The sequence below is a fragment of the Scomber scombrus genome, chromosome 8 (assembly GCF_963691925.1).
Source record: "Scomber scombrus chromosome 8, fScoSco1.1, whole genome shotgun sequence".
Classification (NCBI taxonomy): domain Eukaryota; kingdom Metazoa; phylum Chordata; class Actinopteri; order Scombriformes; family Scombridae; genus Scomber; species Scomber scombrus.
Genome location: NC_084977.1, coordinates 21,892,552 through 21,913,383, shown reverse-complemented (window position 1 = coordinate 21,913,383; position 20,832 = coordinate 21,892,552). Strand labels below are relative to the sequence as shown.

At 36.9% G+C, this 20,832-nt stretch overlaps 1 long non-coding RNA gene across 1 annotated transcript; it reads left to right on the top strand.

Annotated features, from left to right (window-relative positions):
- The first annotated feature begins 2,227 nt into the window (after positions 1-2,227).
- Positions 2,228-20,798, top strand: LOC133985145 (uncharacterized). The gene is made up of 3 exons (XR_009925437.1): positions 2,228-2,365; positions 11,364-11,404; positions 20,693-20,798. It is a non-coding gene; the product is annotated as an uncharacterized LOC133985145 (long non-coding RNA).
- The last annotated feature ends 34 nt before the right edge of the window (positions 20,799-20,832 follow it).

The window sequence follows — 20,832 nt, the reverse complement described above, 5'->3', positions numbered from 1 at the left end:
GTGAGATACAGGTGTAAATTGTCTTATTTGCCTTGCAGGTTAAAACTTGTCAGACGTATGTTTCTTTGATTTCTTATGTAGCTCAGCTATTTTTGGCACGTCTGAGGTATTCAATCTCAGCCAATGACATCTGCCTTTGATAAATATTTGTAGACCTGACACTATAATCTGTGGAAACATGAGAAATCATTTAATTTCACCTATTTTTAATGACAACAGACAGTCAACATAGTTTTCACTCTGTGCAGTTTTGACACACAAATCTTCCCCAGCATGTGGTAACGCTGCTCTGGTTCATTTATTTCAACATAAATTCATGAGTTCAATGTGTTTACACTCAGAGGACAATGTGAAGTCAGTTTTTACTGCCCTTTTGTGTTTAGCTCATTAATGGTTTAAAAAAATCTAGATGATCATCGTATGACCCAACCTCTTCTGTGTGCAACTTCAGATGTAAAGTGCATAATTATTTAAATGTTTTAAATACAATAAAATGAAGATTTCCCCAACATATTGTATTCATTTTTTTCCCATACCATTAGTGTTGTGATCACTGACTCATCTTAATGTTATGTCGACCTTTAAAACGAACCCAGTAATCTGGAAACCACCCAGCACACACCCAAAAATGTTGTCTGTTATCATGTCAAACTCATTAGCAAGTCAGGTTTACCCAGATAGATGACTCAGGCTCCAGAGTTACAGCAGCCGTCTGTGCGGTTAGATGGTGAGGATTAACTAAAAATGTCAGAGCCAGTAAAACAGGGATTGGATCATTGTGCGGTCTGGCTGCACTGACTCGTAACCTCAGCACCAAAACACTTAAAAATATCTGATGGGCCAGTTAAGACCTAAGAGGGGCAGGTAGAAGTTACTGCAGCCCAATGTATTGACCAAACATCTGTGACTGACATCTGAATAACATCTGTAAAAGAAATGAATCCTTAATTCTGTTCAAGTGAGTTAAATACTTAAATTTGACTTTGTTGGCATCCTGGATTAATTTCTCGAGTTGATAAAAGATATATTTTGTCTTGTTATGTGTTTCTAATGCACATACAATTATTACTTCGCCTCATTGTGTTTTCACTGTGAAAATCAACCCCTGCAGGAAAGTGTGCAGTGGAAGATTAAAATGAATATTAATCCTGAAATCGCCTGTAGGAGGGAATACATAAACACATTTTAAAAGGAAATATTGTACTTTTTACTACACCACATTTATCTGACAGCTTAAATTACTAATTACATTTCTATGTTTTAAATAGTAAAGATCTCTCCTTTATGTCTCTCAGATTTTATGTTATTGTATTATATGATGATATCATGTATCTCAAGAGGTTTCAAGAGGTTTCCTGATTAAATGAAGGCTACATAAATTAAAATGTTGTTAATTGATTAGTTGTTTTGAGTCATGTTTTAAGAATTTTTAAAAAATGTGATTCCATCTTTTATTAATATTTCCTGTTTCGTTTTTTTTAGTGCTCTGTGGTATTACACTGAATATCTTTGGGTTGTGGACAGTTGTCAGGACAAAAGAAGACATTTGAGGACGTCACTTTGAACTTTGAAAAGCATTGATCAACATTTTTCATCATTCCTTGAAATTTTACAGACAAAACGCTTAATGAATGAATGGAGAAAATAATCAACAGATTAGTCGATAATGAAAATAATCATTAATCGCAGCACTAGTTGTATGTTAACTTTTTGCATGACTCTGTTTGCTATTCCACACTTCCATTTTACTTAGGCCTCTCATCGAATAGATAATGTATCTCAAGATACTTCCTGATTAGATACTGCTTAAACATTAACACACATTAACACATATTGATAATAATCCAATATTATATCTTACTACATCTCAATACAATATTCTTGAAAGGGCCGCTCTGTATAATAAGTAGTACTTTCACCTTTGATACTAGCGACATTTTGCTGACACGACAATTTTATAAATATTTTACCTGAAATGATAAATGCTGGATTTCATATTGTTGTATTGGTACTTGTTCTTAAGTAGATAGATAAATAGATAGATAAATAGATAGATAGCAGTCAGGTAGATCAATGTTTGGCAGTATGGAGGCAGCTGGAGCAGCAGACCACGTGGTCAGTGGTAGTACAGTTGTTTACGTCCCTTAGCTCCACTTCCTGTCATGTGATCCGCTCGTCACGTCACGGTGACGGCGGGGGCGACGCAGCGCTGCATGCTGCAGAGTTTGAAGTCTAACTAAAAGTCACTAACCTGCAGTAATAAAACATGGAAAACAGCGATAACCGCGGCAGTGTTACCTGACTGACCGGTTCGGCGGCATTTAACGAAAGAAACCCCCCCGAGAAAGTATCGACAGGCCCTCTGGTGAGTGAAGACTTTAAGACTTAATCAGCAAACTATAAAACACTGTGATGCACCCGGCAGATGCGCTTAGTGAGGCAGCGGATGTCTTTACTGTGTACAGAAAGTAACTATATGTGGGTTAAAGTGTTTCTTTTTCCTGGCAGTGTTGACTAAGAAAAAGAAAAATGATTGATTTAACTGTGGAAGTCTTGTATTATATGTATTGTAGTTAATTTAAAGGAAATAAATCATGTGTTTGATCCTCAGCAGAGAGTTTCAACTGATATTTAATGTCATATCTCATCCCTATAGTATTCTCATTGGGTTTAATAGTCTTTACTGAATGTTTTTCTTTTAATGTGAAATCATTTGACCTGTGTTACTCCTGTATGGACGTGTTTGGAAGTGCTCCATACTATTCATGACTCACAGTAATACTCCCACAGAGCCTCACCTATCTGTATTACACCCTCAGTCATGTTTATCATCAGATTAGTGCTGCGTGTAGTGTCAGCATGACTAGTTTCTAGTCTGCATTGTTTTGTAATGTAAGCAGCAGTGTGTGTGTGTGTGTGTGTGTACACTTCAACTTCATGAGCAAACCAACATGGAATGTATTTCCCCAAAATATTTATCCGTTCCCTCCTCCTGTCTTTATCTCCTTCCTTCCTCCATATCTGCTTCCTTGATTCTGCCTCTTACACCCCCCCTCTCTCCCCCACAGATAGAGACGGTCTGTGCGCAGTTTGACGTGGTCTAATCCCATTTTTTTTTTCATGTATTATTTCTCTTTTTTTTTTCTTCTTTCATGTATTTTCAGGGGTAGAGCTTGAGGTATCTTCTCAGCGGTTATCAAAAGTGTTCATAATTTCTTTTGTTTTCTTTAATCTCAGTATCTGCATGACCCTGCTTCCCTCTCACACTTTCAGAATAAGAAGAAAATACTGTGCGTCACATCTGTCAGTAAATTCATATTTCAGACTACATTTGGGTTTTTTTTTCTCCTGTTTTTTAGTTTGCTTTTTATGTTTTAGATTGATAGTATTTGGTAAATGAAGAGAGCGTAACATCAGTTTCTCAGCTAGTCTTCAGATTCAAACCAGACTCAACTTTTGTAGACTGTAATCTTTCCAAAACAGGTCTGAATGATAATTCAGTAATTATTATGATTATTGATCATTTCTTCATAATCGTGGTAGTCTTCAGTTCTCACATTTAAATGTGTAACAACTGAGAATTTTTTTGGCTAAGGTTTGGATTTATATAACAGGAATTACTTTTTTCCGAGGAGATCTTTTGATTTTTTTGTTAACATTTGTCTATTGAGATAATACTGTGATAGTTATTGCAGAATTAATTTATCTTTATTATTTGCCCCTTTTCAAAATCCTTGCCAGTTTTTGAGTTTTGAAGAGTTTTTGTCTCTGCTGCTATTGTATTATTGTGTCGGAGTTCATGATGTAATTTGGTGAGATACGTGAAACTGTCTGACTGTTAACTTGTACCTGCTGTGCTGACCTCTCACACACAGTTACAGTACAGTTACATAATCCTGCTGAGAGCCTCTAGCAGACCCTTCCAAACCTGCTTCTCTGACATGAGAACTGTGGGAATCCTTCAGTGTCATCAATTCATCAAGAAACACAGAAAACTAAGTATGAAAGTACTGTGTGTGTCCATTAGATGGCGTGCTGCCCCAGCATTAAATTGCCTCCTCCTGCTCTTATCAAGCTTCACCATCTGGAGCTGTGTAATCTGCAAACATTTGCAGCGCTGAGCCCTAAATCTGTTTTTGTCTGTCTGCATTACTTACTGGTAATTTGACATAAAATTTGCATTGTGTCTTATCACTTCCTACGAAATCACTGGTGAGAGACTTTGAAAAGGAAGCTGTTGAAAAGTGACTGAAATGCAGACTTTATTTGACAGTTTCGAAATGTGTCACAGCAGCTGCATAAATAATGAACTGGTAGTTTTGAGTGTTTATGCAAAGTCAGGCACAGAAATGATGTCATAGGTATTGCATTCACAAAATTATATGCAGTACTCAGGTTGCAAATACAGTAAGTGTGCATGTCCCTCCTTAATTATCATCCAACTGACCTTGAGCAAAGCACTTTATCTTCTGTTTGCTTGAGTTTAGCTACTTTCTGTAGTGAGTAACATTAAGTCACTCCTGTATGATTAAGCCATAAAATACCAAGATATCTTGTCACAGTGAAGGTCAGACATTCTCCATACACTCTTAAATGATTTAAACTTCAACTCGTAAACTTATAGTTTCACTTTTCATGGAGCTTTTCCTGTACACAGTCTCACCATTCAGATAAACCTACATTTAGGTTATAGTTTGAGGTTTAACATCCATTCAATTCTGTTAATGCATGTAAGAAATTTAAATGAGTGCTGTAGCTAAATATTACAGGAAAAAACTGCTTAAATGATTCAAGTTTAAAATTGTTGCGAAAGATGCTTATTAGCTTTCTGGCAGAGAGTTAGATGAGAAGACTGATGCTCCTTTCATATGTGTACGATAGTAAAATGCTATAGCCAGGAGATAGTTACAGTAGCTTATATCTCATTTTAATTCATACAAGAACTGTAAGTGTAAAAATGAGAGTCATGGTTTTTAAAGGAGGATATGGACCAGCCAATTGGTCAGCTTTGCTAAGACTTAGCTGGCAACCTCACAGTAATACAGGACTTCTTTCTTATCTAACTCTTGGAAAGAAAGTGAAAAAGCATATTTTACTGTTCCTTTTATTATCATATCAAAAAAGAATGTGGAGTGTGTGTTTAAAAGGAGTAGGGCAACAATTCTCCCTCACATTTCCCCTCAGTCCCACATTTTCTCCTTTTGCAGTAAAGCTCTTGAACGTTGCTCTGCTTCTTTACATGTCTTATCAGCGTCAGTTTTAAAAAGCTTATCTGCTGTGCGTCACCGCAACGACAGCATCACAAGACACCTTGAGTGTTCACTTTATGATTATTGATTAAACTGTTTAAGACAAAGACGCCGCTGCTGTTAATCATTACAGACTGGGGGTCCAACTCAAACTACACCGTGTGAACTTTTGAATAGTTGTAGCATGGATGGTACGCATGAGATAATGATGTATATAATAGCAAGAACGTGGCGTTTCAGTTGTAGGCAGAGCAGACGGTCACACTGATCCTGATTGCATCCTGTGACACAACAGAAAAGCCACAGACTCTGAACAACCTAAATTAGCTTTCCTGCTAATGTTTTACCTAACTTACAAACACGATCACACATCTTGTCCTGCACCTTAGCTTCCTGAACGAGCCACCAAACATACACAAATTCACCAGGGAAAAATGCTAAAATATGTTTGCAGGCTAGATAGACAATGCAGTGGTCAGCTGCAGCACATTTTACATTCTACAACAACATTTTAACGTAGCTGCAAATACTGGTCCTTACTCTACGATACCACTGCTAACAGCACGCTGATATTTTGCCACCTATCTCAAAAAACTGGAGGGATACACGCCTCCTGTCTCTATAGTCCTAAAGACCTTTTATTATCCTTTAAAAAAAAAAAATCTGTTGACAGTAAATGTATGATGTTCACTGCAACAAGGGCCAAATGGACCAAATGTCCAATCTTAAGAAGCTCTGCATCACAGAAGTTAAATGTCAGCTCACGACAGAGAAAAGGCAAGCTGTTATTACTCCAAGAAATGAAAGACGCCCGCACAAAGAAACCAACCAGAATTTCAAAGTACTGATGCAGCATGGAGGTTGACACTGTCAAAAAGCATCTTGAAACAGGGAAGATATCTGTTCAAAAGATTCCTGGCAGACTGTAGTGGAGCGTGTCGGAGGGCACAAAAGCATGTCTTCATTAAAATTGGCTCTATTGTATTCAAGTGTCCCAGTAAGTCATGACAGTGAGCCAGCATGGATAACACATGAATAGTTTATAAAGACGTAGCAAGGTGCAACATCAAAAAAACTGGTTTGCACTGGAGCCAGGTTGAAGCTTTCATCTTTTTCTTTGGAGCCAGGAGTGCTGGGTTTTTCCTTTCACACTCTAGAAACACACCACCCTACCTTGGACTGAAGCTAACACTTACTATTGTGCTGACATGTCAGGTATTGTAATCAAGAAACATTAAACTTAAAGAAATGTTGTTACGGTAGTGCCGTATCTTGAAATCTGTTCCTGTAAGAATTGTGTTTCCTGTAGCACCCCGTCAATGGTTTGAGTTAGGGCTTAGGTATCCGTAGATCAGAGATAACGGTTGGGAACCAGGTTAAGAGCAAGTTCTCACTGATTGGGGTTAGGGATAAGGTTTGGTGCAGGTTAAGTTAAGGGGAAACACATGTCACTATAAGACTTTGACAACATGATGGCTGGGGAAGCAGCAGGCAAGTGAACTGGCAATCAGTGTCACAGGGCAGACTTCTTCAGTCTATGTTCTCTTCAAAAATGTTGCTAATAGAGCAGTAATTTCCAAAATGACCACCGACACACTTACTAGAGGGCCAAAATGTAATGATTGTAATGACTAGTTGAAAAGATTGACTCAGTATTTCTAGGGAGAAGTAGAGGTTTTTTTACTGGGAGTCAATTGGAGCATCTAACGGAGGAGCATCTATTTTGATGCGTCAGAGTCCTTCATGCAGTTAGTTCCATAGCTCAAAAACAAATGGTAAAATCTTTCAAAATGCCCTCTAAAAATTTTGAGAAATACTTGAAAAAAATGCCTGGATCTTTATCTAGATCATGTTCCTTGTTCCTTTACTCATAGTCTGAATTTCCTCAAGAGTTTCTGAGTCTGAAATACTGTGCTGACCTAGTTAACTGAAAAGCAAACATGAGTGAACTCAAAACTCAATTATGTGGTAGGTTAAAATGTACTGGATGGACCGATAAAGTGCAGAATCACAGTGTGTTTTTTGCTTGTTAAATGCACATTAAATCTTGGTAATAACTTGATAATGCTCTCATCCGTGCAAGCAACACTGATACCAGACTTGATAAAATAGTTTCCTGTCTCGAGTTATGATTTATAGGCTGTTGTGGCCGGAATGCAGTTTGTTTGTCTCATAGTTCAGGACTTTCCCAGTGCTTTCATGTGTAAGCATGCAGAAAAGCCACATCCTATTTACGCTAAACTTGAAATTGCACATTTCAAATATGAAAATCCTTGGATGTGCAGACTAGGATTTGCCTCCAGAATGTGAACAGCAGGTCCTGTTTTATTGTTGTGCTCGATGAACAGAACAGGCTGAATTTCCATGGAGATTTGCATGTTTGAAGAACTAAGAAGAAGCAGATACACACTTTATTCCACAGGACTGTCTGTGGTGGAGGAAAACAACAAAAATGTCACCCTGTCTTCAATATGACTGATAAACCTGGCCATAAAATTAGAGACTGAAGGGCTTAGCAGCAGCCGATAATAGTAAACTCACTCAGTGAAGATGAGTGAATGTGAAGTTGCAGAAAATGCACAGATGTGTTTCATATGAAAGGTAAAATAAAGTTAATTAAATATGCAATATTTTGAACCGATTTTCACGCCCATAGTTAAATAAATAGATCAAATAAATCAATTCTTTGCAAATAAAGCCCTCTTGCAGACAAGAGCTCTTTATTTGCATTTGCAAAGAAACTCAAATAAAATCTGTCAAATTGGCAAGTTATTAATTCATCATTTATTTAACAGGGACAGTGCACATTATTACATTGCTTCAAATGTGCCAGAGCTAGACAAGAGGCAATTTTGTATCTGTAGTCTCTGGACAGCCATACAAAATCAGCCTACAAAAGAATATAAGATTCAAAATAACAAAGTAGTTGAGATCACTTATAAGTAGGGCTGGGCGATATGGTTGAAGACTGTATCACGACAAAAATTGTTTCATATCAGTCAATATCGATAATTATTGATTTTTTTTACGACATCTTTTTACGATATCTCTTCACATTAAGGTGCATAAATAAACATTTAAGAAATGCTTAACAATGGTGCATAAACTGTTTAAAAATATGTGCAAAGTGTTAATTGTAAACATAGAAATTAAAGTAAAGCTGAGGTAGGGCTGGGCTATACAGATAACTCAAATATCACAATATATTTGACCAAATACCCCGATGTTGATATTGCAACAATATTGTAGGGGTGACTATTGGTGCTGTCACCAAATATTTACACAATGAGATTTTTGATAAATAATCATCAGTACTTTGGATATAATGACAAAGTGGGTAGAGGCAAATAATAGAACAGTATGGTAAGTTCAGAAAATGTCAACTTTTATTGTAATGCAGCCTTTAAAAGTAGGAAAGGAAACACTTTTGTATCACGATATTACAATATCCAAATTCTAAGACGATATCCACTCTCATATCACGATATCGATATAATATCGATATATTGCCCAGCCACTTTTAAGCATTCAGAGCAATGACAGAAGAGAATGTTAATGTGTAGTAAAACCTACACAGGACATTAAACTACATTGTCAAGTACTGTTTAAAATATGGGACACAAAAACATCACACAAAACTGAAGATATTTATAGCACTCATACAAACACACATGTACCAGTAAACAGTGTTAGAAAACACCTCACCTTACCTTTGAGGGTAACACAATATCATTCAACTGCACCACAAACCACAGCCTCCAAAATGATGTTAAAGCCTGAAGCTGTCTCGGTAAAAACATTACGAACATTACAAGCTTCACAAAGGAAGGATTTATCGAAGTGCTGTTGGATTATACTTCATTAGTTTTAGCTTGATGCACCAGATAACATCCACATGTGATCCTGTCCCTCATCTTATTTTGTGCTCCCACATCACCGTATCAGACTCACTCACTTTTTGTACATATTCCATACTCCTTATTTCTACATATACCTTGAGGTCTTAAAGTGCCAGATCAGCATGCATTAGAGGAGGCCAGTGAAACGAAAGAAATGAGATGTATTTCAAAATAAAGCACAGGTGTGCCCTGTGTTAACAGTCTAACACATGAAAAGTGTTGGTACTGAGCTTTCATTTTGATGTAAACACTCCGACGATGTGTTTCAGCTCTGATTTCACAAGTTTTAAAAGAGCAAAGAGTAGAAGTATACAGTAAATATGAAGTTTGTGGTTTGATGTAGTGGCCTGCATAATAAATGTGTTGTGAAAATTTCCATGTTGTATTTTATTGTTATGTATGCACAAAAATACAACAGAATGGTAGATTGAATGGACTATTATGGTTTAAGGGGAAATGTAATAATCCATAAACTCCACTGACTAACACAGAAATTATAACAAACTGATTAAAACTGACTCATCTTACACAAATCTCTGGCGTCCTGCCCCCTTGAGCTACTGCAGGTTGTAAGTGACAGAAATGAACTCAGATTTTGACAGCAGAATATAATAATGTAATAATAATGAGAGCACAGGCAACAGAAATATCCAGTGAAGTGGCAATACAGTGTATCACCGTGCAGAATAATGGAAGAGGAGAAGATTTGTCTGCTAGGTGAGTCAGCGTGATTGACCATTAAATACACACTAAGAAAAAGAACATGTTCTAAGTTGTTCTCCTGATATATGCTAAATATATGTCTAAATGTTTATATTTCACTGTTTATGTATCAAAATTCTTTAGTTTAGTTTCAATTGAAAGTACTGGCAGGTGTGAAAACGCCCTTCTGAGAAATCAACCCTGATAACATCATCAGTTAGGAGGATGTCTTCAGATCTGCTGCTTTGATTTTGAGCCTTCATGTGAGTCCTCCGACTTTATAGAAATGCAAAAGAACACTGGAGTACTTTTTTAATTCCAGGGTTGGTTGTTCAATCCCTGGTTCCTTCTGTATATTAATATGTTCTTGAGCAAGACACTAAACCCCCAAACCTCTGCATATAGTTACTGCAGAGTGTGTGTGTGTGTGTGTGTGTGTGTGTGTGTGTGTGTGTGTGGTGTGTGTGGTGTGTTTGGTGTGTGTGGTGTGTGTGTGAATGTGAATGGATCGTATGGTGAAGAAATTTGAATTTGTCTCAGGTTAGAAGCAGTTAATAAGGGGAGTCCATTGCCCATTTTATGGTGTTTAGTTCCTCATATGAGATGCTAAAGTATGTCCATGTCTGATAATTCAATTTGGCTTGAAAGACGAGACAACGCATTTTGTCCCTGCTGTCGAGTTTGTCTAGTAATTTCTGTTTATTGCATTCAATTTTGTTTTACCACTGCATTGGTATAGTTGCTCTCTTATCAGGCCGTGTGGGCTGAGCACTGCGGGCTGTGTGCATGACTTGAAAATAAACAAATCAGGTAATCAAAGTAACGAAAGTGTTTGTGCCTGATAAAAAGGCTTTTTAGCTTCTGGGATGCCTTCATCCACCAACACTGAGCACATGGAAATACCAGCTGGTATTGATTAATCATATGAAGTCCAGTTCATGAACGATACATTTCAGTTTTTTAAACATGTATTAGAAACCTGCATTCTAACTTTTTCTTTTATACTTACTTGTTATGCATAATGTGGACTACAAGTGACCCTGATTCTCTCCTTTTGGCAGCAAATTCCCTTTTTGTGTTACCCTGTTGAGCTGCAGTGGAAGTACAGTAACAAAAAGAGGAACTTTGGCACTAAGTAGACTGTAACGTTGAAAGATATCTACTTGATTTGAGCTGTTTGAAAGGCTAAAGCTTCATATTAGCTTCAGATAAACTTCTGAATACATTTTTGCACAGAAGGAGGACTGGGTTATAATAAGTGTATGATGAAGGGGTTTTCTAATGGCCAGTGTGAGCAGGAGGAATGGTTACAGCAAGAAAAAAAGGTTTCAATGTTCATTTTGGCACCTGACTGTTGTTTTAAGAAAGACCTGTCCTTTAAAGCTGAACCCGATCTGCTGATGTAATCCATGATGATCAATTTGTTGTCATATTTTTGGGCAAAACTAGATTACTAACAGTGATGAACATTATTTCAACACCCCTTCTCTATGTTGTTTTTTCTTTGTTTCAGCTGCTGTCAACAACTAACCAGCATCAATGTCTCGGCTTGAGGTAAATAAAAGTCATGGCTTCCCATGTCACACACACACACACACACACACACACACACACACACACACACACACACACACACACACACACACACACACACACACACACACACACCTCCTATCTCGCCTTATCAACCTTGTCAAATCTGCAGTTTACTTTACTTTACTGATAAGTTCTGTGCAAGAGTCTGACTCTGCAGCTGTGCGTCACGCTGTGTTGCTCTGTCAGACGAATACTCGGTTTGAAAGGTTTTATCTTTACTTCAGGGCTTAATTCACAGTTAATGAATAGACAGGGGACACACACTCTCGCATATACACATGGTACATGCACACAGGGAGATATCATGAACTAGACACATCCGTTTTTGTGCGTAGTAAAGCTAGAGGCATTCTATTTCTTCAAAATAACTCTTTCCAAAGAAAAGTCCAATAATTACAATAATGTGTTCAACTTCTTGGTCTCAAATCGTTTATTGTGAGACACCACAGTTTAGAGGATAAAGTGGATGTTATCAGCTACATCAATCAGGTACAGCCAATGTCCATTTAATTAAAAAAACACCATCCACTCTGTTTCCAACTTCTATAAAGTCGGAGTGCTGTTTCCCAAAAATGGTTGCCCTAGTGTTACTCTGTATTTCATGTAGACTGAATTTCAAAAGAGAGAGCCACATTTTTTAACACCTTCTCTCTCAGTGGACGTGGCCTCAGTGTTACTGCCTTGTTGCCTCAGAGCTGCTTCGGGACTTCGAGCTGCAATGATCAGCTGAATAATCGATTGACTGCCAACTAATAAATGGATCATCAATTATTAGATAATCGATTAATCTTTTTAAGTAATTTTAATAAAGAATATTTTTTGTTGTCTTCAACCTTCTGTGATAGTAAACTGAATATCTTTGGGTTGGTTGGGACATTATTATTTATGGACAAAACAATTAATCGAGATAAATAATTGACAGATTAATTGATTATGAAAGTAACCGTTAGTAGAAGCCCTACAGAGAATTGAACTACCCCTCCCTGCAGAACAGATCCTTTATAACAGAACTACTAGACCTTCTAAATCTGTTAAATAATGTGTTACTCAATTTTAAGTTTAAGATTCATAAAGTCCATAAAACCAGATATTACATTAACCATTACCACAAAACACTTTATCTAAATTATGATCATACAGTTGTACCATATAAGTTGCAATAACATAAACATGTGAAGAAATGCATTTGTCAAGTGTGACAGAGTGCAGAAAATAAAGTTGCTTGATTTCTGATGGGTGTTTTACACTTGGATGAACAGTGCAGCAGTGCTTCCGCTTTATGTATATCACAGACATGATTAAGAAAGGGAGAAAATAAAACCCTACCCCCCTGCAGCTGCTATACAAGTTTAACTTTTTGAGTGCACTTTGGAAAAATTCCAGCTTTCACGAAAACATTGTGCCTCTGTGCCTGCTGAGTTAATCATGGTGCAAACACCCACAGAGACACGAAGACAGGGGGTGAGAGTGAGAGTGTGGTGGAGGTGGCTGATTGGAGTCTGGCTCTATTTATGGAGTGATGCTAATAATCCTCTTTGCACCCCTGGGTGTCATTATACATGCAGGTGAACATTGTCAGTTTTGGCATCAGAGGAACAAGTTTCTTCTGTGCGTCTGCTGCACTCACATCACATCACACATCACGCGCACAGTGGGAGGGTTTGTCCAGCCTGCTCTTCACACCACGGTGATGAATTTATATTCATTTTCCCTCTTAGGAAAGCATTGGGTTTGCTCTTATGAGCTCATAGAAGATCCAATGCATCCTGATGAAATAGACTTATCTCTGATTACATCGTCACGCTGTTAACAGTCAGAGTTTGTCTACGTCTGCAGTGGATATGTATGCTGTATATATTATAAGTATATATATATATATATATATATAGTATATAGTATATGTATATATATATATATATATATATATATAGTATATAGTATATGTATATAGTATATACTATATAGTATATAGTATATGTTTAACTGTATATGTGTAGCTTTATGCATGGTAATGCAGTAAATGGATGAGTGTGTACACGCTGTGCCGAGCAGATGGAGCCCAGCCGGCGTTTAACTTTGGATGCATGTCGTACTGTGATCAGAACAGCAAGATGTCTGAGCTGCCTCAGACACACACTACACACACACACACACACACACACACACACACACACACACACACACACACACACACACACACACACACACACACACACACACACACACACACTGACGATTAGGTGCTGCCTCCTCTGGTGGGTTAAAATCTCCACAGTGGGATTATCTGACGTGTCTTTCAATTGCTTTTTTTTGCTTTCTATTTTGACCAGGATGTGTGAAAGCACTGTGGGGAGCAGGCAGGCTTTAGCACTGTCTGTAACGCACAACATATGGAAATATTAAGCAGTCTGCTCGCCTGGTGAGGTAAACACCCAGTGACACTCTTCAGTTGTTTACTGTAAACACAAAAGGCAGAAATATATTTTTTAAAGAAAGCATAATGGGTTTATTTGATGAAGATTGGTAGATGGTTTCTAGAGCCAAATTACAAGGATGTCTCTAATGGCACAAGTGATTGGAGAGAATGATTGCAATTGAGGCCAATTACCACATTTACACAACAGCTTAATCATCTGATTTGCAAAAATGAGAGAATCAGAGAGATAATAATTTAATTTTATGAAATTAGATCATCCATTCACACATTTATACATCACCCAAAATACACAAGATTCAATACAATTATATGTCTTATATTTTCTGATGAATAATGCTAATAACTTTATTTTATTTTTATTTTTTAAATTTTTCCTCTTTTTAAAAAAAATTCTGAGACAAAAGTTTCCCCATGATTGGGAACCAGCAAGATACCATTTGTTCATAGTTTGAGGGTAGAAAATGCATAAGAAATTTAGGACATCAGGGATTAACGGTCTGTGTTGCTCTTAATCTCTCAGTATTACACAGGAGGCAATCATTTCTAGGATTGTGATTTCACACCTCACTCAGTAATCATGCAGGGAGAAATCATTTATAGAGGAGGCACAGGCTGTTTTTACTGGCAGAAAGATACATTAGAATACAATGAGGTTGTAGTTTAAGGTTTGAATACATGTGAACAACTGGTTATTGTCACACTACTCATTCATCTATACTGAACTGAGCTGCGATCAGTACTCAGTGACTGAAGCACTGAAACAGATGAGGTTTGGGCCTGCTGAGAGACCACCGTCCCATTTCACCGAACACCAGACTTACTGCTTCAATTTCATTCTCACTTTCTGTGTGTGACATGGTTGGGGATCAGCCAGGTGATAACACAGCCAGCTTCTTCCTCTCGGCTTCTGATTGGCTGGATGAGAATATGTCATTAAGTTAAAAAAAACATGTTGAAGCAACCCAGAGTGTGCTGCTGTGAATGCAGTTGTATTGTGCTGTTGTCAAGTGAAAATGTCATTCCTCCAAAATGTCAAATTTGGAAGGAAAACATCACATCATTGTGAGTTCTTCAGAAACTACAGCTGACACACAGAAAACAAATTTTTACCCTTATTTGTCCTGAGGGACATTCTTGGCTTTTTAATTTGCAGTTTTGTCATCATTTTGGCTGTGTCACTATACACGTCATAACATTTGATGGCTTACCACTTGATCAAGTTACCTCCTTTAAATATCTTGGCCTCTGGATTGACCCATTGCTTTCTTCTAAATATCACATAAAATCCATCACAAACAAACTAAGTCGTAATCTAGCCATACTCTACCGTTCCATAAACTGTTTAACCCTTCAGGTCAGAAAAGGAATTGTTACTCAGTTATTACTACCTATTCTGGACTATGCTGACATTGTTTATCAGAATACTTTTGAAACACATCTTCAACCCTTCAATGCTATCTACAATAATCTCTGTAGATTTATCTTAAAGTGGCCATATCGAACACATCACTGTTCCATGTATGAATCTTTGAACTGGTTACCACTCAACACAAGAAGACATTACCATTGGCTTCAATTTATTTTTTAAGTGTATTCATTTCAACTGTTCCCCTTATTTAAAACAATATTTAATCCCATTCACATCTCCATATCCTCTCAGACACACCCAGCAACCATTTTTCTTTGTTCCTAAAACAAATAAAGAATTCAGCAGATGTGCTTTTAAATGTAAAGCTCCATCGGACTGGAACATTCTACCCAACAATATACGAATAATCAATTCATTTTGCATTTTTAAGAATTCACTATTTTACTTTTTCAAAAAATCATGTAACTGCTTTTAATGGTAATGTCCTCTTTACCCCTATTATTAACATTGCTATTATATGTATTTATGCATAATGTATGGTATAATGATGTATATTATTATTATTATTATTATTGTTACTATTACTATTGTTATTATTATTCATAGTACATTATTATTACTGTTACTGTACTGTGGATGATAATGGTATGATATGGTGATGTATTTGTTATATGGTGACATTTGATATTGTATCATGTTCTATATATTAACATTGATAACATTACTTAGTATTATTCTTATTACTATTATTATTGTAATTATTATTAATATTAATATAATTATTATTGGCATTACATTACATTATATGCTCTGTGGTATTTATTCTTACTAATTTTGTGTGGGTACTGTGGGTTTACAGGAATGATGTGTGGGTTGGTTGGTAATTGAGAGCCTTATACATGCTGTGTGTGATTGCTTTGTTGTTTTGTAATATATGTTTTATGTTGGACCCCCTTGAAAACGAGATGGTTCATCTCAAGGGGCTATCCATTAATACATTTGTTATAATTTGACAAAAGGGTATATTTTGTATCCCATTTTTGAAGTTCAGCCTCATTCCTATAATACTCTATTTCCTATAATATGATTTAATAAACTGTAGTTAAAAAATCATGACATAAAATGTCCCCATTGAAACCCATTTACACCATAATTTTTGATCGCAATGCCATTTTAGTGCAAAATCATTCATTTTGTTATATCAGGCTTTCAATCTATAGCCTTGGCTTTTTTACTGTTTCCCCCAGATTGAGCATATTTCTCATGATCATCTCTGTGATCATCAGGACTGAAGTTGTTAAAAGATTTAACTCAGTGCAAGTGGAAAATGATATTAATATCTAATATTTTTATGCCAATTTTTGAGTAAATCAGTGCGTGTCTTTTTTAATTCTATAGGAGGGACCTGTGAGTTTAGCAAAATACTACAACCATTGTTAAAAGACATTAAATATCTTGAAAGTTACGGTATTGCAGTGGACATCAACGGTCAAACCCATCTGCTTTACGATACTGTTTGCCTTTTGACAGCTGACAACCTTGCTTGTCATTCGCTTTGTTGGTATTTGGAGAGTTTCTCTGAAGTGTTTTGTCACTTCTTCTTAGCTGACAAAAAAATTGCACATCATGTCTTTGAAGAAGATGAGCTTGAAAAGTGCACTTAGGACAATTATCAGTATGTAATGCTGGACAGGCATATAGCGAGCAAGAGCGAGCAAGGACTTTTGTTTGAACACACTTCCATTTAACAGAGGTTATATGTGTAGACAGCATGCATGGTGTATTATAAAAGGTGTTGCCCCTTTACAAGTAAAGCTAATTAATATATGAGGACAAACTGTTCGTATTGGAGCTGTTTAATGATAGAATATTGAGTTTTGATTATGACTACATGAAAGAGAAGAACAAGCCATCTGTGATTCTGAATCTTAGAACAAATAACAATGCTGTCAAACAGACAGCCAGCCAAATGTTGCGTCTCCTCCTCTTTTTGTCACTCATGCAGAGGGACCTGGTTAGTACACAGTGTCCACATTGGAAACTGTTCCTTCTTTTGACAGAAATATGCAGTATAATATTAGCACCTGTAGCCACAAACAGGCTAGGTGTTTTTTTAAAGCAGTTGATAATAGACCACCATAACATGTTCAAGACACTCAGACAGACAGGTCACCTATCATCTATCCCCAGGCAACATTTCATGACTCACAATGGTAGAATGATTATAAGGTTTGGACCGCTTGTCAAGTTATGATGCATGAGGTTTGAAAGTAAACACTGAAATAATTTCTAAATGCCATTCCTGTCATTGTAGGATCTGTACAACTCAGTGAGCAGTTCCTTGAAAAGTTGAATCCAAAGAAGATCTTTGCATTTAAGCACTATGCATGATGCACATAGTTAGTGTGTTTGGTCAGACATGTAGAACAGGGAGCGTAGTCCCTCTCGCTGCTGTTCAAGCAGCTACCGTGCATTTAGAAATCCCCAGGCTGCAGTAGGCAGAGATGTCTGATTGTCAGGTAATGCAAGATTACCTCATCCAGGTTTGGGTTTTTTATGTGTTGTTCCAAAACTAGCAGTGTGTTTACATTTACTTAAATAATCTCGTTATAGTCTGCTTTCTCTAGTGAACTGATTTCTCGAACGTCATGTAAACAAGAAACCTGATTTCTGTAATCAGTCTTGCAGATTAGAGAGACCTGATTCCACCAACTACATTTTCTCCTGGAGAAAGACAATTTGTTTGACATTTACACATAGACACACAAATGATTGAGATCATAGTGGGTGTTGGTGGTGCACTGGAACGCATTATATTGAAAACTATTTTGCCTCCCTCATTTATTTTAATGGGGTTAATGGAGTTCTAATTGGCTTTTTAAAATGTATGCATGTGCAAAGACTATGAAAGTAGTGCTATGATGCTGATTAGCTGGATGAAAGGAAAGATCTTTATGCCAAAATGTCTTTATATTTAAAACAATTCCAGCTAAAGTCTCACTAAAGCTGAATGTTTCCAAAATTAGGTCAGGGTAAGAGAGAAATTATTATTATTATTACTGATTCTATCATATCGGAAGTTTGCTGTGCAAAACTGTATATATGTATGGACTCCAGTACCATTTGTCAGACATTTTCACATCCAAATAATTTTTTAATTATAATTCTTAATAGATTACACCAGAAGAAAGAGTAGAATAAGAAACAGATGAGGTGTTAATGGTGTCACTGAAAAGGATTATGGAGCAGTTGTTTAGTTTACTTGAAGTTGAGCTTTACATTTCATTCTTGACATCAACTCAAACATGCTTGTTCCAGGCTTTGGACCATATCACACAGTCTTCATCAGCAGATGGAGTTTTTCTCAGTTTTCATCAATAGTTTCATAAGTCTGAGCAGTTATAGGACTTTTTGTCCATTTTGTCTTAAAATTTGAACTTGGTGGTTCGTTCTTTTAGGCTCTATTTTAGTCTAGCTTTTTGTTTTCTTGCTCTCTTTTTATTTTTTTATTACTGTTTTCTTTTTATAATAATTGTTTTTAAATTGTATTATGTTTTATGTATGTTTTAACGTTTACAAATAGTAAAATAACACAACACTTGGAGGTCACAACCTTCTGAGACATATTTTTTTGGGATGTAAGACCTGAGCTGCAGGTGCATCAATTCAACAATTCAAGTCTCTCCAAATTCGGGTCATCAATTCCAGCTTTGTGGGGCGATATATATCTAATAACTGGAGTGAAATCTTTTGTTTGTACTGTCTTTGAGAAATAACAAAAGGTGATTCGTGTGGAGAAAACCAAACCTTTAAAAATCTTTAGGTACACAAAAGAAAGTGGGATCGATATCAAACAGCACCAGAGACAAAGAAAAGTCTGAGGTGGACAGCAGGCCTTTTGGTCATGTTTTGTTTTTAACGCTTGACAACAACAAGCAGGGAAATTAGAATTGCTGTTGTAGCTTTGAGGACGGCAGATCAATATCCATCAGCTCCCACTGAACCGCCAGGTGACGACTTTGAACTCTACTGAAACACAAATAACGTAGAAATAGAAGCTCTGAGCTGCCGGGGCTAATGCCAAAAGGGGCATAGATTTTTGGGTGGTGTACGTGTTTCCTTGCCTGTCTTAGTCTCATGTGACACTTTTTAAATGGGGTTAAGTCATCTTTGTGTAGTCCTGAGTACTGTTTACACAAAAACCCACACAAACAGGCAGACATAAACAGGATTTGCAATACCATCATGTATCAACCAGACAAAGTCGTCTTTCACCTCTAAAATCCATTACAGTGCAGCAACAGATAGCCTAAATTGATTTGCACGAGAAATATTCAAAAAAAGTGGCCAACTTAATGCTCAGAAACAAAGAAAAACAAACTACTTACTTACTGTTAGATGTGAAAAGTGTTTGTGCCACAACTGCAATCCCCACAGGGCAGATCGTGCAGATGCCATCAAGGGTCCTGAATATCAGATTACACATTTAGATCCAGTGTGGCTGTGTCGGCTCTCTAAAATATTTGTTGAGCTATTTCTAATTTATACAAATATAGTTTCAGCATTTAGCTTGTTGAGGCAAGGCTGACATGAATCTCATTCAGACTATTAAATGATATATATGCATAATCTATTTGTATGTCAAAGCTGATGTTTTGCATAAACATAGTAATTGTAACTGATTGTATGATATTGCATAATTCTGTGGGACGGTCAAATTCCCATCTCTAATGTTTTATTAATGGACTTTTGAGTAATTTGTTAGTGTTCTCTATTTGACAGAGCCCAAATGAAACTCATCTATATTATATAAATGAATGCTTTTCAATTGGTCAAGGAGCAACAAAAGCTATTCAGTCACATCACCGCTGAACTGTGTTGTGTTACAGCACTGTTTCTGATATTTAAACTACCTTCACAAATGTAGAGCTGCAACAATTAGTTGATTAATTGAGCAGTTTCAAGCTATTAAATTAATTGCCAACCAATTTTTTTATCCAAATTCTCTGATTCCAGCTTCTTAAAAGTGAATATTTTCTGGTTTCCTTTGTAAACTGAATAGCTTTGGGTTGTGGACTGCTGGTCAAGACAAATGAAGACGTCACCAAGGGCTTTTGGGAACAATGATCAACGTGTTTCACCATTTTGTGACCAGACAACAAATCAATTAATTGAAAGGAAGCCAACAACAGCAATTCACAAACTACAGCCTCAGTTTTTTTCCTTTTAAGATATTTTCAACAAAAACTGAGCTTTATAACCTTCATTGCGGCCACTGATCATATATATTCTGTATTTGTTCCATCTTTTCACTGAAACTATGTAACTACTGTAGCTTTACATGAAATAATCAATACTCAATGTATTTCCATTGATGTCATTTAGGTTCAATGACCCAGCCTGATTCATATCTTCCCTCTCTTTCTCTCTCTGGGTGCAGGGTCGCCGGGAGTCTCTTCCTGTGATCAATCAGGTGGTGCGGCGGCGTTGCTCCGGGCCGTTGCTACTTCCTCCGCTATCGAGGAGACACTCCTGCCAGGATCGCCCGTTTGACGGCCGGCGGCTGTCCACAACTAATGG